The sequence below is a fragment of the Coregonus lavaretus genome, assembly GCF_964263955.1.
Source record: "Coregonus lavaretus genome assembly, chromosome: 5".
Classification (NCBI taxonomy): domain Eukaryota; kingdom Metazoa; phylum Chordata; class Actinopteri; order Salmoniformes; family Salmonidae; genus Coregonus; species Coregonus lavaretus.
The window spans coordinates 44,878,265-44,901,732 of NC_139992.1; the positions used below are offsets into that span (position 1 = coordinate 44,878,265).

Sequence of the window (23,468 nt, forward strand, 5' to 3'; positions counted from 1 at the left end):
CTGCAGGCTAGAGCAGCTAAAATCCTCTACTTCCAAAATAAAAACAGGTTGGGACTGAGGCAAATCCCTCCCCACATTTTGCAAATGTGAGTGAACATTCTCAAGTCATATCACTCATTTGCACATAATCATAACATGGCATTTTTCAAAAGAGGACCATAGCACTCTCCAAAAAGTATTGTTGGTGCATAAAACCTGTGAATCCAGATAAGCAAAAAAAATTGTAATGGGTCCGCAGTCAAAAAGATAAAGCTTACTGCATGAGTATAGCATACGCATTCTTTTCAGCTGAACAGCCTTCTTCAGTGTGTAGGTTGGTTCATAACATGCCCATAACTATGGTACAGTTAAACAAAAATCATGTTGATAATTATTTTATTATAACATCAATTACAGAGAAATAAGCTGAGTAAATTGATACCCCTGTCTTCATCCAAAGCAATGTTCCAGTTCAATGCAATATTTCTGCACCTCATGGGACTATTTTTTAAATGAAGCTCCTTTTGGCATCAGGACCATGCTGGGGAAAGTTTATGTGATTGTGATAAACAGCTGAGAAGATTATGACAGAAGATTTGATAAAGACCTGTAATGAATCATGACAGAGTGACTGACAAAGTATTACAAATATTTGTCTACATCTGAAGTCCAGGAACAAGGCAGAATCCGATAGATAGAACATGAACAGGATATAGTTCACATGCCTCCTTTTCCCACATCTTCCCTTCAATATGACTAGATTATATCATAATTTGATCATAACCAAAAATATTACATTATCAGAACAGTCAATTTGATAATACAATGCAACTCGATAGAAAACATCCTTTGTACTCTCTGCCAAAAAGTGACTTCTGTTACAGTATAAAAGAGTCAGTATATTACAGTATCTAAAAGATGTGTCCACATAAGTCCATAACACTAGTTGTGCTGAGGTGTCCTGGGTGGGGGCGTCAGATCTTCTTGTATGGCCCTAAACAGCTGCAGCAGGGCTTCTCCCCACAGCGCCTTCTGGTGTTGGGAGGTGGTATGATCCAGAGTCTGGGCAGTGTACACCATAGTAAGCACTGTGCGCTCAAAGTCCTCCCTGCTAAGGGCACCTCTGCGCTGGGACAGGTGAGAGGTCAAACGTCTGATCTCTGAGAGTTTCTTGGGCAGAATGTCCTCACAGATGACCTCCAGCTTTTGGACCCTCCTCAGAGACGCCAGCTCCTGGTCTGGGATCACGAAGGGCTTGTCCTCACCCTCGATCTGCAGGCCTGCCAGCAGGATCTAGAAGACATCCACAGTGGTATCAGATTCTTTAAAGGTTCTATCAGATCCACTTTTCATATATCCATCTGTCATGTCAATACCTTCATGTTCTGGGATTGTTTGATTGATTTAATCAATTGGCTGATTGAATGATTCGATCAACAGAGCGATTTCCCACATTTAACATAGTCAGGGTGAAACTCACCTCATGCACCCCCAATGGTATAACTGGAACACAAGTCAAGCTCTTACCACCAGGGGGCATACAATACATTACAAAATATGTTTGCTGCCTTATTCTTCTGTTGAATCGGACTAAACACTCAATAATTAAGACCTTCCCAGCTCTGCAGATTTTGCTGCGAAGAGACAGAATCATTAGATAATTTGTTTTGGTACTGTCCATTTGTAGCTTGTTTTTGGTCACAGTTCCAGGAATGGCTGAATAATTGCAATATTTATCTAGAGCTAACCATGCAGATAGCACTACTGGGTGATCTGAAAAGTCATAGTCAATCGAGCTATAATATATTAAATACTTTTAGCAAAAATGTTTATTTTCAATTTACAATCTGTAGAAATAATGAGAATAGAAAGGTTCAGAACTTTCGTGAAACATCACAGCATAGTTGAAAAATATATAAATCCAATATGTTGTTTAGAGATAGATGGGAGGTTTTAATGGAGCTGAAGGTTGGGACTAATAACAACTAATAACAATAAGATAACTAATGTAAAACATACTGTGTCCATAATACAGTTGTGGTCAAAAGTTTTGAGAATGACACAAATACTAATTTTCACAAAGTCTGCTGCCTCAGTTTTGATGATGGCAATTTGCATATACTCCAGAATGTCATGAAGAATGATCAGATGAATTGCAATTAATTGCAAAGTCCCTCTTTGCCATGAAAATGAACTTAATCCCCAAAAAACATTTCCACTGCATTTCAGCCCTGCCACAAAAGGACCAGCTGCCATCATGTCAGTGATTCTCTCGTTAACACAGGTGAGAGTGTTGATGAGGACAAGGCTGGAGATCACTCTGTCATGCTGATTGAGTTAGAATAACAGACTGGAAGCTTTAAAGGGAGGGTGGTGCTTGAAATCATTGTTCTTCCTCTGTTAACCATGGTTACCTGCAAGGAAACACGTGCCATCATCATTGCTTTGCACAAAAAGGGCTTCAGGGCATCGGGATCGGGGCACCAGCAGTGCAGAGTTTGCTCAGGAATGGCAGCAGGCAGGTGTGAGTGCATCTGCACGCACAGTGAGGCGAAGACTTTTGGAGGATGGCCTGGTGTCGAGAAGGGCAGCAAAGAAACCACTTCTCTCCAGGAAAAACATCAGGGACAGACTGATATTCTGCAAAAGGTACAGGGATTGGACTGCTGAGGACTGGGGTAAAGTCATTTTCTCTGATGAAGCCCCTTTCCGATTGTTTGGGGCATCCGGAAAAAAGCATGTCCGGAGAAGACAAGGTGAGCGCTACCATCTGTCCTGTGTCATGCCAACAGTAAAGCATCCTGAGACCATTCATGTGTGGGGTTGCTTCTCAGCCAAGGGAGTGGGCTCAATCACAATTTTGCCTAAGAACACAGCCATGAATAAAGAATGGTACCAATACATCCTCCGAGAGCAACTTCTCCCAACCATCTAAGAACAGTTTGGTGACGACCAATGCCTTTTCCAGCATGATGGAGCACCTTGCCATAAGGCAAAAGTGATAACTAAGTGGCTCGGGGAACAAAACATTGAAATGATGGGTCCATGGCCAGGAAAATCCCCAGACCTTAATCCCATTGAGAACTTGTGGTCGATCCTCAAGAGGCGGGTGGACAAACAAAAACCCACAAATTCTGACAAACTCCAAGCATTGATAATGCAAGAATGGGCTGCCATCGGTCAGGATGTGGCCCAGAAGTTAATTGACAGCATGCCAGGGCGGATTGCAGAGGTCTTGAAAAAGAAGGGTCAACACCGCAAATATTGAATCTTTGCATAAACTTAATGTAATTGTCAATAAAAGCCTTTGACACTTATGGAATGCTTGTAATTATACCATAGTAAAAATATCTCATAACACTGAAGCAGCGAACTTTGTGAAGACCAATACTTGTGTCATTTTCAAAACTTTTGACCACGACTGTATGTGTATAGGTTATAGGTTAAGAATTTTTGTGAAAGAGCACAGATATGGCATATAGAAGCAAACCGGATGGACATCATGAAAACGATTGGAGAGGTTTAGGGTAGAGGAAGTTCAGGAGTAAAAATAAACAAAATAGAACTATTGTAAAATTGACTGTGTCCATAAAATGTATATAGTATGTATAAGCTGGAAGTAGAGGCCTAAGCGTTGTTGTTCACTAGTTTGCTCCAATTAGGGGAGGGGTGGTAGGGTTAGAAGGTAATAAAGGAACATATATTTTTTTAAAGGATATGTATATATACAGTGGGGAAAAAAAGTATTTAGTCAGCCACCAATTGTGCAAGTTCTCCCACTTAAAAAGATGAGAGAGGCCTGTAATTTTCATCATAGGTACACGTCAACTATGACAGACAAAATGAGAAAGAAAAATCCAGAAAATCACATTGTAGGATTTTTTATGAATTTATTTGCAAATTATGGTGGAAAATAAGTATTTGGTCAATAACAAAAGTTTCTCAATACTTTGTTATATACCCTTTGTTGGCAATGACACAGGTCAAACGTTTTCTGTAAGTCTTCACAAGGTTTTCACACACTGTTGCTGGTATTTTGGCCCATTCCTCCATGCAGATCTCCTCTAGAGCAGTGATGTTTTGGGGCTGTCGCTGGGCAACACGGACTTTCAACTCCCTCCAAAGATTTTCTATGGGGTTGAGATCTGGAGACTGTCTAGGCCACTCCAGGACCTTGAAATGCTTCTTACGAAGCCACTCCTTCGTTGCCCGGGCGGTGTGTTTGGGATCATTGTCATGCTGAAAGACCCAGCCACGTTTCATCTTCAATGCCCTTGCTGATGGAAGGAGGTTTTCACTCAAAATCTCACGATACATGGCCCCATTCATTCTTTCCTTTACACGGATCAGTCGTCCTGGTCCCTTTGCAGAAAAACAGCCCCAAAGCATGATGTTTCCACCCCCATGCTTCACAGTAGGTATGGTGTTCTTTGGATGCAACTCAGCATTCTTTGTCCTCCAAACACGAAGAGTTTAGTTTTTACCAAAAAGTTCTATTTTGGTTTCATCTGACCATATGACATTCTCCCAATCCTCTTCTGGATCATCCAAATGCACTCTAGCAAACTTCAGACGGGCCTGGACATGCACTGGCTTAAGCAGGGGGACACGTCTTGCACTGCAGGATTTGAGTCCCTGGCGGCGTAGTGTGTTACTGATGGTAGGCTTTGTTACTTTGGTCCCAGCTCTCTGCAGGCCATTCACTAGGTCCCCCCGTGTGGTTCTGGGATTTTTGCTAACCGTTCTTGTGATCATTTTGACCTCACTGTGTGAGATCTTGCGTGGAGCCCCAGATCGAGGGAGATTATCAGTGGTCTTGTATGTCTTCCATTTCCTAATAATTGCTCCCACAGTTGATTTCTTCAAACCAAGCTGCTTACCTATTGCAGATTCAGTCTTCCCAGCCTGGTGCAGGTCTACAATTTTGTTTCTGGTGTCCTTTGACAGCTCTTTGGTCTTGGCCAAAGTGGAGTTTGAAGTGTGACTGTTTGAGGTTGTGGACAGGTGTCTTTTATACTGATAACAAGTTCAAACAGGTGCCATTAATACAGGTAACGAGTGGAGGACAGAGGACCCTCTTAAATAAGAAGTTACAGGTCTGTGAGAGCCAGAAATCTTGCTTGTTTGTAGGTGACCAAATACTAATTTTCCACCATAATTTGCAAATAAATTCATCAAAAATCCTACAATGTGATTTTCTGGATTTTTTTTTCTCAATTTGTCTGTCATAGTTGACGTGTACCTATGATGAAAATTACAGGCCTCTCTCATCTTTTTAAGTGGGAGAACTTGCACAATTGGTGGCTGACTAAATACTTTTTTTCCCCACTGTATGTATGTATATGTGCAAAGCTGTCATTAAGGCAAAAGGTGGCTATATATTTTTTGGTTACTACATGATTCCATATGTGTTATTTCATAGTTTTGATGTCTTCACTATTATTCTACATTGTAAAAATATTTAAAAATAAAGAAAAACCCTTCAATGAGTAGTTGTGTCCAAACTTTTGACTGGTGGTGTATATATATATATATATATATATATATATATATATATATATATATATATATATATATATATATATATATATATTTGCAAAAAATATATATTGGGGATTGGAAGTGATGCAGACAATTACATTAATGGAAGTTACAATATATCTGCAATATTAAAGCTGACCTACCCCCTAAAAAACTAAAAAATATAAAAATAATAATCACCCTAAAAAAATTAAGACCTTAAAAATAAGTTTCTGTTCCTTCCATGGATAGAGGGACGGTTTACCTTGAGTAACCTGACTCCTGTTGCCAAAGTTAAAGTTTATGAATTTCAGAAACTCTGGAGTTTGAACCCATGAGGACCAGTGGCTTCCCCAAAAAGATATCCAAGAAAAAAGGTTTTCAAATAAATTATCTTTCGTCTATCAGTGTTTCATAATTGTCCTTCAATTTGCAAGAGGCTAAATGTATCTCAATGGAGAAAGCATTAGAGTAAGTGAAACAGCGCCCCTCTGTCTGTATGTGTAGGCCATCTATCTGATGATGTCTGGTCAAAAAGAGTATGGAATTAGGCCTCCCTTGATAAAAATAAATAAAAATAAAATAGCCAATCAGTGTTGAGCTAAACTGAGTGAGCTCAATTGTGAATGGTCCTGGCGCACCAAAAGAAAAGTGTCAAGGGAAGCCAGTTTGGATTTGGCTTCACTCCAATCACATCACATCGAAAGCCAAACGTCATTGACAGAAACAACTTGAATTGTTGCATCTTGTTGTCCTCCGGTGGCTAGCTAGCTAGCTAAAATTGGCCCTTTCCTAAATTAGCCATGGATGGAGATAGGGATTTGGACTTGTGGTTGACTTGAGCTTTCAGGTATGTTTCACTTGTTATGCCTAAGATATTTTATTTATAAGCAATGCCGAATGTGGCATTGATTTTGATGCAACATGTTTTGCTGCTACCCCACAAGATTCACAAACCTTGAATAACATATAACCTCTGTGTCCATGTTTTCCACTCAAACAGCAGAGTGGTGGATGGTTGAGCAGTATATGTCCAGACATATTGTTTGCTCCTTGGGCTCCAACATACCAGCTGTAATATGTATGGATGAATCTGTGTTGTGCCCACAGTGGATATGGTCTGGCTCAACAACGAGAAGAAGCAGGGGCCTCTGGGATATGGAGTTCAATATCAGTACATTATTAAGTATTAAAGACAAAACTATCTGACAGGAGGGTCTCTGGATGATCCATTGTGGGTCGGAGAGAAGAGACAGACTGTAACAGACAGAGCCTGGAATAAAACTTTAAGTTTGTGGAAGATTTGACTTTATCTGACAATCTTCTTGTTTCCATGTAACATTCACAATGGATTAAATTCCCTTTAAGCTCATTAAGGTAATTTAAGCAGAGCTGGCTATTTTCGACTCACCTCAAACAGCAGGTTAACATCTTCCACAGAGTTATGGAAGGTGGGGTTGACCAATGAGTGTGCGCCACGCTTCACTCTAAAAGCTGATGGGTAAAGGGCTGAAGAGAGAGGAAAGAAAAAGTGAGAAGAGAGATAGCATTTTGAGTAATTGAAGGACTCATTAAACCAACGGCAACCAAAAGGAGGCCCGAAATACAATAGATCCTGAATTTCTCGTTGAGTGGGTGAATGTGGATGCCATTGTTGAGACCAGGAGGTCAGTCAAACTCAACACATGTTGCAGGATTTACATAGTGCCATAGGTCTACAGTATAGCATACAATATATTCAAATACATTCACACAGTGGCTATAGGTCAGGTAAAATCCTACACTTACTGCATACTGCAAACATGTCTAAGGTAGGTTAAACTATCTAGTCCCAGGTTTGTGTGGGAGACAACTGGGGTGTAAACTGCAGCAGATGTCCCTATGTGAAACCGGGTGAAAACCCTTAAACCTCTGACACCGGTAATTGCTGGTATGTCCCACGTTATAGATGCCCCCTCCTTTCAAAGACCCATGTGTGTCTATAGGGTATAGGCTATAGGGTAGGGTGGTCAGATTTCAAAGTGTCAGGGCATATGTGCCGCAGCAGGCCTGAGAGTTCAGGAGCTGTGGTCTGCTCCTCATAAAACTCTCTCACCCTTCAGAACTGCAAACTAAGGCAGCTCTGTCTTTTATAAGGGGAGCTAACCAGGAGCAGAAGCAGAGAAACACCTGGGCACAAGCTTACCAACTGGGTTCGAACCTTGGTCTCTTGCATACCACAAGACTGCTGAGCTAAAGGCAGCTCCTGAGCTAAATGCAGCTCCTGAGCTAAATGCAGCTAAGGCAGGTATTCTGATCTCAGATAAGATCATTCACTGAACCACCTCCTTCACACCTATCATTTTACCTGTAGGGGAGATGTGGTAGTTCTTAGGTCTACAAATGACATTAAGTGAGATAATAGGACTTTGAGTGGCTTCTTTTGACAGGGTTTTCTCTTTATTACTCAGAGCGGCTTCTTAACAGTGAGGGGATGATTTGAGGCAGGAGTCACAGTACTGACATGAGAATATCCTTTACCAGTTTGAGAGACAGCTACAGTACATAGTGGAAATACTTGTGGTTTCCATGTGGTTGATGCCATTCCATTGACTCCATTCCAGCCATTATTGTGAGCCGTCCTCCCCTCAGCAGCCTCCACTGCTAGAGATGACCCAGCCCAACCCAAGGAAAGTTTGGTGCAAGCAGCATCTCTCCCTCAATACCTTATTTGCTTTCTTTTCCATTACAGCCCTGAATACCTGGCAGGGACTCCGACTGTGTGTTGAAAGTACAGGGCCATGTGCTTTTGGGTTGAAGGGTCAGGTACAGACAGACAAGGTCCAAATAAGTAGCTTGATTGGAAGTCGGAGCATGTTTGAAGTGGACACAAACAAACCATCGATCATGCAGTGCTTCAGTCTGTCTGAGGAATGCCTGGGCCCTTGACAGAACAGAAAGGTCATGGTAGGAACACAGCGTGACTAGGGGGTAAATCACGTTTTCCTCTCAACAGCTCAGAGTTCAATGATGTTGTGACTGAGCTTTATGAAATGCAACATGCAGGGCTACTGTTCGTCCATACTTTACACCATCAGGTACTCATTCTCTCATACATACAACATCTGACAGAGAGAGTGACATTCTTTCTGAGCTTGGTTAGATTCCCTACTACTGTACAGTCGTGGTCAAAAGTTTTGAGAATGACACAAGTATTGGTCTTCACAAAGTTCGCTGCTTCAGTGTTATGATATATTTTTGTCAGATGTTACTATGGTATACTGAAGTATAATTACAAGCATTCCATAAGTGTCAAAGGCTTTTATTGACAATTACATTAAGTTTATGCAAAGAGTCAATATTTGCAGTGTTGACCCTTCTTTTTCAAGACCTCTGCAATCCGCCCTGGCATGCTGTCAATTAACTTCTGGGCCACATCCTGACTGATGGCAGCCCATTCTTGCATAATCAATGGTTGGAGTTTGTCAGAATTTGTGGGTTTTTGTTTGTCCACCCGCCTCTTGAGGATCGACCACAAGTTCTCAATGGGATTAAGGTCTGGGGAGTATCCTGGCCATGGACCCATCATTTCAATGTTTTGTTCCCCGAGCCACTTAGTTATCACTTTTGCCTTATGGCAAGGTGCTCCATCATGCTGGAAAAGGCATTGGTCGTCACCAAACTGTTCTTAGATGGTTGGGAGAAGTTGCTCTCAGAGGATGCGTTGGTACCATTCTTTATTCATGGCTGTGTTCTTAGGCAAAATTGTGAGCCCACTCCCTTGGCTGAGAAGCAACCCCACACATGAATGGTCTCAGGATGCTTTACTGTTGGCATGACACAGGACTGATGGTAGCGCTCACCTTGTCTTCTCCGGACAAGCTTTTTTCCGGATGCCCCATACAATCGGAAAGGGGATTCATCAGAGAAAATGACTTTACCCCAGTCCTCAGCAGTCTAATCCCTGTACCTTTTGCAGAATATCAGTCTGTCCCTGATGTTTTTCCTGGAGATAAGTGGCTTCTTTGCAGCCCTTCTTGACACCAGGCCATCCTCCAAATGTCTTCACCTCACTGTGCGTGCAGATGCACTCGCACCTGCCTGCTGCCATTCCTGAGCAAGCTCTGCACTGGTGGTGCCCCGATCCCGCAGCTGAATCAACTTTAGGAGACGTCCTGGCGCTTGCTGGACTTTCTTGGGCGCACTGGCGCCTTCTTCACAACAAAATTAGTATTTGTGTCATTCTCAAAACTTTTGACCTCGACTGTAGAATGTGCTCTTGTTACTAATCCAAGCCAGATATCCAATCACTGCTGTTTGAGCCAAGAGAAATATAGGCTCACAGAGCTTAACGAGGATCATAGTTTAAACATTGGCCCTCTCTCTCTATGGAAACTGATCAGGAATCAACTCCTGGTCAACTGACACCCAGCACAATTCCACTGTTCTCCGACTGTACTCCTTATGGAATCTGATCCAAGATCAGCTCTTGCCACTCCCAGTCCCCCTCCACTGTACTCCTAACCGTCCGGCCACCAAGGCCTCACACTCTCGATGGGACAACACTGGCCACATTCTCCCCATTCAGAAACAGGGTTAAAGCAGCAGTATTGGAATGCATAAGCATACAGAACACACACATAGGGACAATAACAACTTTTATTGGCACAGAGCCAGTGTGAACAGTGGGGTTATGAGGTCTATGAGGTTCATTTGTATGCTTCATTTTCCATGAATCGTTTGATGTTAAGGCGATGCTGTACCTCTGTGGAGATGTTAGCTCCAAAATGGCTGCTCCAACCAGCCATACATTTTTATGGGTTTCACCACTAGTTGCACAGGCGCCATACATACAGCAGCTGTGAGGAATGCCAGACATTGATGTCATAGTTTTCACCCAGATTTGGGCTGATATGTGCTACTGTGCATCCAAGTGTGATACTGATCAGTATGTACTGGAAAGCCGAAGCCCCAATGTTGACTTTTATCCAGCAGCACATCCTTTCCTAATGCCTTCCAGTGTGAATCTGTAAGTGGAGGAAGGTGGAGCTGGAATTCCACACACAGATGATGAGTTGAGTCCACTGTGTTGAGCTCAAGGCAGAAGTGAAGAACAGGAGGGAACCATCTATTCACCTCAGCAGAACAACAGCAACACAAAGAAACATCTATGTGCAATGCTCATGTGATGTGTAACCTTGCCTGAGACCTGAAGACTCATGTAATGCCTAGGCTTTAGCTCAGCGGGTTAACACAGTCATCTGATATACAGTAGACTCGGTTTCTAAATTTAGCTGGTCACATATGGAATAAGTGGTTGCTGGTTTAATGTGGATGATCCACTTCTGAAAGCAGATCTCAGTATTCAAAGCTCTGAGCTAGAAGAAACCAATCATCGTTCATGCTTCTCGGCCCACTGTAGCGCTAGAATAAATAATCAGTGTTTGCTAGGACACTGTCCCCTGTGTCCTCACAAATAAGCAGGGAACTTGTAATCTCCCTCTAAGCACTTGCAATGAGCCAGGGGAAAACACAAAGCCAATAATTACAAGCAGTGCTGAATGGTCTTGGCTAGAATTGTGTCGTGATTAGAGAAAAGCAGCCAAAACAGAGGTCACATTACCTCAGGTTTACAGTAATGGTTATTTGGCTTAAAGTTGGAGCCAAAACCAAAGTCAGGAACATTTCCCATACTACAACTGATGAATTATGTTTCCTTAACCAGTTTACATTTTTGTATTGTGATCTCTTAACTGATATTTCCCACAAAATACACACTCTGGAGCAAGCTAAATATATGTCCTAATCAGAACTTTCCCAGTGAACCGAAGACCTAAGAGCTCCAAATATGGGACAAGATATGTCTCAATATTGAAGGGATAACAATACATCAAGTCAGATATGCAGATGTTTTGCCAAGCTGCTGCAGTCAAAACAGCTGGGGAAGAATTTGGCAGCAGTCAGAGGGACACAGGGGCCAGAGACAGTCACATTGGCTACACTTACAGCTTGTCCCCAATTCTAAATCACTGTCTGTTTGTCCCCTCTATCAAATCCTAAATATTCAGATGTGGTCTTTAGGGGTGACCTGAAGTTCAATAGTCATACAGTAGATAGGCTTAGTACTCGTATGAGATGGATGTAATAATATTTTCCTAATGGATACTGAGACACATGATTGACAAACCAGTTTCCCCTCTGGGATAAATAAAGTTTGTATTATTTTATCTTACCATGTCAGTATCCATTACTGGATCTCATCCGCCAGCAAAGACCTGAGCTAAGTTGCGTTTCCTGAAGCAGGTTCAACATCATGTGACTGATTCAGTGATTTAAATCCACCCTCCTACATTCCTTAATTCGGAGGGATCTATTTTCGGCAGTCGACATTTCCAAGGAACTAAATGTTGACGTGTGTGGGAGGGAGGGACAATGTATGAATGTGGATCCAAATGTTTGGATTCAATAACAACAAGGCACTTGAAGTTGTTTTTCACTGGGAACCTTGTTGAAAGATATTCAGAACATAGCATTCTTCTCCTTCATATCAACACAATCACATACATACAGGAGCCCAACACCCACAGCCTTGCCAAAGCAAACAAAACATTTGTATTTTCTTCAAAAAACATAAAATCTTATAAAAGTCTGCAAACACATCAGATAAAAGTCTGCAAAAATCTGCATGCATAAAACAATAGAGCCTACTTAAATACACCTAAATAATCTATTTGGCAGCAAAATGTTCAGTTATAATAGCACACACCAATACAAAATACATAACCATATGGTTTTGTTTTTTCCTTTGATTCATTAAGATTAGATTTTAAAAAATCCATAATGCAGTTCATTTCTTCCTATTGATACTAGTTCTGAGAACGTCTACACAACAGCCATTAACTTTCTATGAAAGCATCTATGTTGACCCCTCAAACTGACCTGAAGTCAGTCTAAGCTCTGTGAGGTGCTCAGGTGTCCTACCTTTCCTCCAGTGTTGAGCAGCAGCCAGGTACAGCTGGCAGTAGAACACAGTGATGAGTAGACACCACCGATGCATCATGATGACCCTCGGCCCAGCACACATACACTGACTACCGTCCTGCCCTGATGTCTCTCTTGCTCTCTCCCTCGGGCCCAGTAGACATCCACTGACACTGCCCTGTCGTCTGTCTGTCTCCCTGGGCTTTGAATGTGAGTCAGTCACTAGCCAATCACAGCAGCCAGCCAGGCCCCAGCTGGAGAGAGCTGAATACAAACAACCATCAGGAGAATGAGGTAAGAATGCTGACTGGAGCACTGCTAAACCACTTCACATGCAACTGCTTCATTCACTCACTCACTCTCTCTCACTCTCTCACTCTCCTCTTTTTCTCTTCTTCTACCTCTCTTTTTCTCTCACTCTAGTCTCTCTCTCTCTCCCCCTTCTCTCTCCCCCTCTGTCTGTGACTGAGTGCTGAGTTCTCTCTGGCCAGGCTGTCATCTGGAAGTCATCAGGACCCAGGGAATGCCTGCTCTGTTAGTGGCTGGACTCAGGGACGGCCTGTTCAATAGGGCGATATGGGCGACGCACTGCCAAACGGGAAAAGGAAGGGATTTTTTTTCTAATCAATTATATCACGGCAACAGTAGTTATCAGTGTTGTAATCTGATCTGACTGCCACTAAATGTCAAATCAGGCTAAAGTCGTGCTTCAAATGGCCCCGCCCGTTTTTGGGCGATTTCAGTCAGGTTGAAAATCGCCCAGAAGTCTCTCATAGCCTGTCATGTAAAATCTATTTTTTTCAAATTTCAAAGCTTTCAATACATTCTCTATGGGTGTCTGTGGGCTTGCACTTACGCGCTTTCGTCATACGTGACGTAACCATGAACGTAACTAAGCAAATAGCGGCTAGCAGCGTCTCTTTGCGACCTGCAGTGTGGCGTTATTTTATGTTTTTAATTTGTACACTTAGTGGCGTTATTTTATGTTTTTAATTTGTACACTTAGTTTACAAACATTCTGCCAACCATGGATTTCGAGTGGTGGGTTTTGGACTGATCTTGTTGATCGTGTACATACCCGCTACGAACGGACTAAATAATGAAAACGTTGCTGGCAGCGGAATCCAATACAGCTGGGAGACTTGGCTGGATGACAGAGTCCCGGACAGAGAAGTGGAGCCGGCCGGCTTCACCTTGGTCGGAGCGGACCTCGATCTGACAGTCACAGGGAAAATCGATCCTGGTAAGAGAGCGACTCTGTACCCCCGAGCCCCGACATTGAACTGCTTTCTGTGTCACTGTGACCTTACTATCTGCCCCGTGAGTTCCCCCAATTGTTTGTTACCGTTGTGTACTGTTGATAATCACAAGTTTACTGGAGAACTGAGACCAAGTAGAGACTTTGGACAGGGTGGATATGGTATAATAAAGGCAGTTTATTCAGAGGTAAAGATATCTGGAATCGCGTGCACGGACTCGTTCGTCAAACTCTTAGGGAGCTATCTGAAGAGAGCCCCGAAAACATTGTGTGCTGACATTTTATACAATAAATGATGTAGGTTGAATCTAGTAGTTCTGATCTTCTGATTGGTCCTGATGAGTTGGGCGAGGTCCCCTCCACTGTTGCATTGGCTCTGAGTCGGGTTCTCTGTCTTCAAATGTTCAGCCTAAAGAGAGGGGATTTTTGTGTGTGTGTGTGTGTGTGTTTAACAGTGATGATGTGTGTGTGTGTGTGTGTGTTTAACAGTGATGATGTGTGTGTGTGTGTGTGTTATCAGTGATGATGTGTGTGTGTGTGTGTGTGTGTGTCCTCAGAGCAAGAACTCGTGAGTTGGAAGAACTGAGAGACCTATGGCGTGGGTGTTGTCCTTGGCCACCTGCTGACAAGGCTGACAAGATAGGACTCTTTTGTCCATTGTTATAGGATAGGAACAGCATTGATTGAAAACAAACGCCCAACACAAAATGGGTCATGCACAAGATTTTAGTCAGACCAAGCTATAACATTATATATTTACTACGACAGTACATTCAACCAAAAGCTAATATAACAAAGGCATCAGAGATTATTTATAATCTGTCACAGAAACTGGAATCCATCTCCCCAGATCAGTCAATAAATGCTTCTGGTATTGACTTATATGCTGCCCCTGTCTTCATGTTGTTGCTGGACATATCTTTTTTAAAATGTGTGTAGGTCACCTAAATCATCAGAAAAATTGCCCCTCCTGAGAATTTTTTCAGGAGCCGCCACTGGCTGGACTGCTGCTCACTAAGCTACTGACTGAGGTAGAAATGACACCAGACTGACTGCAGCAGTAACAACCTGTAAAACCTGTCCGATATCATCATCATCATGGTCACCGTCGTTTCCAATATGGTTTCCTTCATCATTAGCATAATGGTCATCATCGTCATATTGTAACCTCGTCCCCAGGCTTATTGCTACCTCACACAGAGACAACGATGGTGGCTGAGACTATCACTATTGTGAGGAATACCACATCACCATCATCATCATCATCATCATACTCTGTCTCAGAATCCACTTGCATTCCTCATATTGACTACACAGTAAGTGTCTAACGGCTTCAGCACAGACAAGAGTAAAACACCAATAGCTGCCCACTTCAAATACATCCACTCCACATACAATAGATTATAGTACAGTATAGCATTTCAGAATTCTCTTCGTCTCTCCATTGTCCTCTCAACAGTTTCTGTTCTCTTTGTAGTTACATAATGTCCGTTACAATAACATTCAGAGCTCTTGCTACCCAGGGCCAAGGAGCATAGTGGTTTGCTCAGGAATCCAGGGGCTTTGCTTTGGTTGGCCTGGCCTCTGACATGAAGGAAAAGAACAGGAAAAAAAAAGATATTTCAGAAATGAATCTGCTATTATTAAACAGAATTACACCATTCTACCTTAGCTTACTGACTGTGGATGACAAATGTTTTTGCAGTATGCATTTCAGAGCTCAACCAATATCTGCTATATGAGTACTCTACTGCTGAGAACTAATGGTCTATGCATAAATTATAATTTGGGTTAAATGTTTTGTTTTACAATTACGGCTTCTATCTTGTCAGCTCATGATCATAAAAAATGTGACTGATGACATATAAAATCAAAATGAAAAGCTGAATTGCCAGCGGTTTTAATGATCCACATCACATCACTATTACCACCACCATGATTAGGTAACTTCAAACATTTCACTGATATACCAGGCAATGCTGGATGGCATGATTAATTCAGCGCCCTCTGACTTTCAAGTTATTTGCTTTACGAACACCATATGTTGATTTGAAATGTTCTCCTCTAAAACCAGATGGGCACCTGAGGTATTCTGCCCTTCCGTGTCTCACTGAAGGAACACAAAGTATATTCAAATAAAGGATGATGAGAGAAAGTGATGATATTCCCAGTGGACAAACTTTAACACCTGTCTTTCAGTACATTACACAGTCAACTCATAAGGTAATAACAGATGGTGTTCTGAGTCTGAGAGAACAATGTCCAGAAGGTAAAGAAAACATCCTCCCCACAGTGTGTCTCTCATCTCCTTGCTGGAAGGTGCATAGTAGAGGGGAACTCTAGTCTTTTTGTTGACCTACCCAGAACCTTTACTCTTAGAAGAAAGACAGTAGTAAATCAGCCTGTTGAAATGGATGAGGAGGTGACACCGTGACACAGGACCATGTACACGGCCAGGATTTACTCAGAGTAAGGTCAAATGGTCGAATAAAGCATATGCCAGTGGTCACATGGTCAAGTAAAGCATATCCCAGTGGTCACATGGTCAAGTAAAGCATATCCCAGTGGTCACATGGTCAAGTAATGCATATCCCAGTGGTCACATGGTCAAGTAAAGCATATCCCTAACTGTAGGCAAAACAATTAAATTAGTTCCAGAAGTTCCTGGATACCTGACCAGGAAAAACTACTGGCCCTAATTATTTCTACTGACGTGTAGTTCTCCATTTACCAGCAGGGGGCAGGCTAAGAACACATTATGTATGTTAATTTTTTTTCCTTCACTCCAGCACCCTATCAGACTGATGCCGTTTTCAAACTATTTTGGTGATGCTGCATGAATTTGAGAATGAATTCTATTAAGATAAGTGCTCACGATATGAATGCACTTGAGAGAGATGTAAGGGTTGTTTGGGTTCAGGTCCAGGTGGGGACCCTTGAGAAATCGCTCAAGCGCTTAATTGCCCAAGTCGTGCTATAAAGAAAGCTCTGTAATACATAAAATATGCAAATGAATAGGAGTCCATTATAAGTCTGTAAAAGCCTCAATAGTCAAATAATTTTTTGACAAGAGAAGTGCAGCTGCAGTCCCTACATGAGAACTACAAAATAAAAGCATATTTGTTTACACTCCAGACTTTAAATGTCACATGACTGTAATTACCAGCAATCAGGATGGGGCAGATTATACAGAATAGTTATTTGAGCTGTAGCCAAAGGTTTAATGGAAAATATAAATTCTTGGCAGGGTCAGCACCAGTGCCTATCTAATACGTCTTCCACCACACAATTCTGAGTCATCCGACATCAAGATTGACTTGTATTTCCCTAAAAACATACAACATAAGAGACCCATTACGAATAGACAAACCATTACTGTGGAAACGTATCCTAAACCCTGTCATTAGTTTAGAGCTAATTTGTCTGGACACAGACAGCGGCTCAGCTGCTTGGTCCCTCTCCACTGTGTCTTAACTGCAAATGGAGCTGACGTCTCCTGGCCCTCTCCCATGACAGCTCCTCTTATTATGGTTGGCCAGAGGAACACAAACCATCCAGGCTCTTTTAGAGAGATTCCACTGCTGCTGCTGTTGATTATGCCTCCGCCCAAGACCAGCGGAGCCTGCAGCACTAACCAGCCAAATCACAACACCAACACCAGCCTCATTACTCAGACATAAAGACAATTACAATGCAATAATGACTCATTATGGACATTATGGTTTGTAATTGCTTAGCAATTAATGACCACCGGTGGCGAAGTTCCCTGAAATGCTCTTTGGGTTTTTCTGTTGCCCCGCCACCTTTTGACCAGTCCAACACTTCAGTAATGAGAAGAACAACTTAATTGGTGTCTGAAACTTCACCAGAAGGCGGTATTTGCTCCTGTTTCAATCATTAGTGTTAGTCATTGAAGTTCCAGGTACAGTATCCTGAAGCTTGTCTCTGTATTGATGTCAGTGTCTCTGTGTTGAGCCATTATTGCATGTCTTGGCTGAATTCCTCAGAGCTGCAGGTTGTTGTTGGTGTGTCGTGGGCAGTGACACATTCGCCCTGGACAACAGCTTTTCCTGTGACTTTCCTGTGGAGAGTGAGAGGTGTTGATGATGGTGACACGCTGAGAGCTACCTGCCTTGTTACATGTGGGCAGAGTGATTATTTCTGACACAATGATCAGGGAGGTACACAGGTGTCAGGTCACGCTGTAGCAATTACCAATTATAGCGCAGCATTTGTAATGAATACAATGAAGGCATGTTCGCTGACCGGAGAGCCATCACCACCTCTACCTCCTGCCCTCCTCTCCCTCCCCCTGTCCCCCTCCTCTCCCTCCCTCCGTCCCCCTCATCTCCGCCTCCAGGGACAACGCTGTCACCTGCAGAAAGGTTGAGGGGAGTGTCACCGGACCAGTCTGTGAGTGACAGGTGCATGGTAATGGTGGCATTGCCTGGTGATGCGACTCTAGTTGACGGAAGGTTTGGGAAGGGAAATTCTGGTCGCTACGCCCACGGACTGCACACACAGGTAGGCTAATGTTGAGAGAAATGCATCTGCTGTTGAAATAGTTGGGGATGACTCAACATACAGACAACAGCTGGTAGAAGTCGCACCAACTTCAAAGGACAAAACATTAAATGTATCTCTCTCTCTCTCTCAAAATCTCTCCAACCCTTCTAATAATAATAATAATAATAATAATAATAATAATAATAATAATAATAATAATGTGTTTGATACCATTCCACTGATTCCGCTCCAGCCATTACCACGAGCCCATCCACCCCAATTAAGGAGCCACCAACCCCCTGTGTATTTAATATAGTGTTTTTCATACAGAATCTCAAAGTCACTTTTAAAAAACAAAAACAAATTCAGGGAGCTGGCAGTTGATGGGAGATGGTCTTCCACAGCTAGATGATGATGCAGTTCAGTAAAGGAGTAGCTTGAGTGGAGGTGGCGTCAATGGTTCAGCCAGGGAGGGAGAAACAACAGTCGGGAGCTCTTCATCAGGAACCTCTGTCTCTGAAGTTCACTGCTACTCCTCTTCTGTAGGTAGGCTGGAACATCCACCACCGAATGTGTAGCACCCACTTGGGTGATGCTTCGGCAGCTATAAGCACCTGAGAGACCACCACACCTCGTCAGTAATCACCAAGAGTCTCCTACAAGGCAAGCCTCGGTCATCCCCTCACACCACAGTCCACATCCTTCCAGAAACCAAGGCAGGTGGAATAGAAATTTGGTGCTGTGTTGATCAGTTGTTGATGCATCATTCAAATTAGATTCGCCAGCTAGCTAGCTAATGCTAGCCAAGCCAAGTGGCGCAGTGGTCTAAGGCACTGCATTGCAGTGCTAGCTGTGCCACTAGAGATCCTGGTTCGAATCCAGGCTCTGTCGTAGCTGGCCGCGACCGGGAGACCCATGGGGCAGCACACAATTGGCCCAGCGTCGTCCAGGGTAGGGGATGGAATGGCCGGCAGGGATGTAAATCAGTTGGTAGAGCATGGTGTTTGCAATGCCAGGGTTGTGGGTTTGATTCCCAAGGGGGGCCAGTATGTAAAAATAATGTATGCACTCACAAACTGTAAGTCGCTTTGGATAAGAGCGTCTGCTAAATGACGTAATGTAAATGTAAACAGACTTTCCAGCTAGCTAGTTAATGCTAGCCAAGCCAAGTAAAACTGACTTCCCAGCCAGCTAGCTAATGCTAGCCAAGCCAAGTAAACATACTTCCCAGCTAGCTAGTGCTAGCCAAGCCAAGTAAACAGACTTCCCAGCTAGCTAGCTAATGCTAGCCAAGCCAAGTAAACAGACATCTCAGCTAGATAGCTAATGCTAGCCAAGCCAAGTAAACAGACTTGCCATCGTCAGTCCTGCAACTCCATGGGCCACCACCAGATATTTTTGCTCAACCCTCACCAGGTTATCAAAAAACACAAAAAATAGTTTCAAAATGCAACATAAAACACTTAATTATACAAATATAAACTCCGCAAAAAAAGAAACGTCCTCTCACTGTCAACTGCGTTTATTTTCAGCAAACTTAACATGTGTAAATATTTGTATAAACATAACAAGATTCAACAACTGAGACATAGACTGGGGGGGGGGGGGGGGGTAACAGTCAATATCTGGTGTGGCCACCAGCTGCATTAAGTACTGCAGTGCATCTCCTCCTCATGGACTGCACCAGATTTGCCCGTTCTTGCTGTGAGATGTTACCCCACTCTTCCACCAAGGCACCTGCAAGTTCCTGGACATTTCTTGGGGGGATGGCCCTAGTCCTCACCCTCCGATCCAACAGGTCCCAGGCGTGCTCAATGGGATTGAGATCTGGGCTCTTCGCTGGCCATGGCAGAACACTGACATTCCTGTCTTGCAGGAAATCACGCACAGAACAAGCAGTATGGCTGGTGGCATTGTCATGCTGGAGGGTCATGTCAGGATGAGCCTGCAGGAAGGGTACCACATGAGGGAGGATGATGTCTTCCCTGTAACGCACAGCGTTGAGATTGCCTGCAATGACAACAAGCTCAGTCCGATGATGCTATGACACACCGCCCCAGACCATGACGCGAATCCGACCATCACCCCTGGTGAGACAAAACCGTGACTCGTCAGTGAAGAGCACTTGTTGCCTGTCCTGTCTGGTCCAGCGACGGTGGGTTTGTGCCCATAGGCGACATTGTTGCCGGTGATGTCTGGTGAGGACCTGCCTTACAACAGGCCTACAAGCCCTCAGTCCAGCCTCTCTCAGCCTATTGCGGACAGTCTGAGCACTGATGAAGGGATTGTGCTTTCCTGGTGTAACTTGGGCAGTTGTTGTTGCCATCCTGTACCTGTCCCGCAGGTGTGATGTTCGGATGTACCGATACTGTGCAGGTGTTGTTACACGTGGTCTGCCACTGCGAGGACGATCAGCTGTCCGTCCTGTCTCCCTGTAGCGCTGTCTTAGGCGTCTCACAGTACGGATATTGCAATTTATTGCCCTGGCCACATCTGCAGTCCTCATGCCTCCTTGCAGCATGCCTAAGGCACGTTCACGCAGATGAGCAGGGACCCTGGGCATCTTTCTTTTGGTGTTTTTCAGAGTCAGTAGAAAGGCCTCTTTAGTGTCCTAAGTTTTCATAACTGTGACCTTAATTGCCTACCGTCTGTAAGCTGTTAGTGTCTTAACGACGTTCCACAGGTGCATGTTCATTAATTGTTTATGGTTCATTGAACAAGCATGGGAAACAGTGTTTAAACCCTTTACAATTAAGATCTGTGAAGTTATTTGGATTTCTACGAATTATCTTTGAAAGACAGGGTCCTGAAAAAGGGACGTTTCTTTTTTTGCTGAGTTTATCTACAATATTGACAGAGCTCTCTGCCTAGGCTTCCTCACGGTGCCATGGCAACAAAAACATCCCAACTTTGTATGCTGTTTGTACTCTACAGAAGAGTCTGCCTTGAGCTTAGGAGCGGATGAAAGCGGGGGGAGAGAGAGAGCGAGACAATGAGAGAGACAGAGAGAGAGAGGTCTGAAGTGAACCCGCCTGAAAAGGTGAGCTGGGACACGACAGGCTCTCTTGGGGGGCATTCTAGGACAGGTGTAGGGAGGCATGTTCAATGAGGTCTAATAGTCAGGGTGGAGGAAAACGGAAGGACCTCAGAGTAGCGTGCGTGTTGTTTTGCACAAGTGGACAGCGAACAGATCAAAGCCTGGACCAGAGGTGGCTAATGGGAGGATTAGCTGCTTGATGCACAACACAGGAAACATGCACTGCCAGCAGAAACAGAGAGAGAGAACAGAGAGAGAGAACAGAGAGAGAGGAAAATAAACTTTAGTCTGCACTCAGATGGGGAAAGGATGGGAAGAGTCTGAACAAAGTGGGGTTAGGATAGACCAAGAGGGAATATGTTAAAATGCATCCAAGTCAACGGTATTGGTTGAAGAGGATATAGGTGTTGTTGAGTAGCCAGCACTCTTATGTTGGTTTACAGATGTCCATAAACCCACAGCAGAATAAGAGGATGTTGTAACTGTTGGCTGCAGAATATACAGTATGTTGTGTTCACCCGTAATGCATTATACTGTATATACTGTAAACGCACTACAAACGCAACAATTTCAAAGATTTTAATGAGTTACCATTCATATGAGGAAATCGAATCTATGGATTTCACATGACGTGGAATACAGATATGCATCTGTTGGTCACAGATACCTTTTGTGCATTCAAATTACCATTGATAAAATGCAATTGTGTTCGCTGTCCATAGCTAATGCCTGCCCATACCATAAACCCACCGCCACCATGGGGCACTCTTTTCACAACGTTGACATCAGCAAACCGCTCGCCCACACGACGCCTGACACATGGTTTACGGTTGTAAGGCCAGTTGGACGTTGGAGGCGGCTTATGGTAGAGAAATTAACATTAAATTATCTGGCAACAGCTCTGGTGGACATTCCTGCAGTCAGCATTCCAATTGCATGCTCCCTCAAAACTTGAGACATCTGTGGCATTGTGTTGTGTGACAAAACATTTTAGAGTGGCCTTTTATTGTCCCCATCACAGGTAAACCTGTGTAATAATATTCCTGCTGTTTAATCAGCTTCTTGATATGCCACACCTGTCAGGTGGATGGATTATCTCGGCAAAGGAGCAATGCTCTCTAACAGGGATGTAAACAAATGTGTGTACAACATTTGAGAGAAATAAGCTTTTTGTGCGTATGGAACATTTCTGGGATATTCTATTTCAGCTCATGAAACATGGGACCAACACTTTACATGTTGCGTTTATATTTTTGTTCAGTGTAGTATATGATGACTGTGGTTATTATGTCACTCTGTTACTCTTCAATAAGGGCGTTAGGGTAATAAGCTCCCACAAAGCAGAACCATTATGTGATAATTCCATTAATCTCCCCTGAGACAGTGATGCAGCTGCAATAATATAAAATATTATGTTTGGCACTGAGAGGATTTACATTTCTCTCCCATTCTCTACTCTCAGGGATTGTCTTGTTGCTATGCAGTGTAATCATTTCCCTAACCACAGAGTTCTATGTAAAAAAAAACAAAGAAGAAAGAAAAACAAAGGGTGAGCTTAGCTACATTTATGACCTTACCCACTGGGCAAAAACTGGTTGAATCAACGTTGTTTCCAAGTAATTTCAACCCAAAAAAAATCAACATGATGATGTTGAATCAATGTGGAAAACAAAGTGGATTAGCAAAAAGTCATCAAATCAACATTAGGGCATTTCTGTTTTTTTTTTACCCACATTTGAACTTAAATCCAATGACATGACCATTTTTTGTTGTTGATTTCATTTTAGTTGACAACTCAACCAAATGTAAATCAAATCAAGAAGTTGAACTGACATCTGTGCCCAGTGGGTATGTCACGCCCTGACCTATAGAACTCTAGTTAGTTTGGTCAGGGTGTGCATGTTTAGTTCTAGGTTGTTGTATATCTATGTTTAGATTCTAGTTGTTATACTTCTATGTTTTGCCGGGTATGATTCCCAATCAGAGGCAGCTGTCGCTCGTTGTCTCTGATTGGGGATCATACTTAAGTAGCCTGGTTGCAGTCCTTGTTGTGGGATCTTGTTTGTGTTTTGGTGTGTTTGGCTTGTTTGTGTATAGCCTTCTGACATCACGTTTCGTTGCCTTGTTGTTTTGTCAGTGTTTATTGTTTTAATAAACATGTCTGCATTCCACGCTGCACCTTGGTCTAATCCGTTTCTCAACGAGCGT

At 43.1% G+C, this 23,468-nt stretch overlaps 1 pseudogene across 1 annotated transcript; it reads right to left on the reverse strand.

Annotated features, from left to right (window-relative positions):
• Positions 1-921: 921 nt before the first annotated feature.
• Positions 922-12,538, reverse strand: LOC311129425 (protein FAM180A-like; annotated as a pseudogene). The gene is made up of 4 exons: positions 12,460-12,538; positions 7,685-7,846; positions 6,911-7,008; positions 922-1,272 (listed from the first exon to the last, which is right to left on the reverse strand). The product of its transcript is annotated as a protein FAM180A-like (transcript).
• Positions 12,539-23,468: the final 10,930 nt, after the last annotated feature.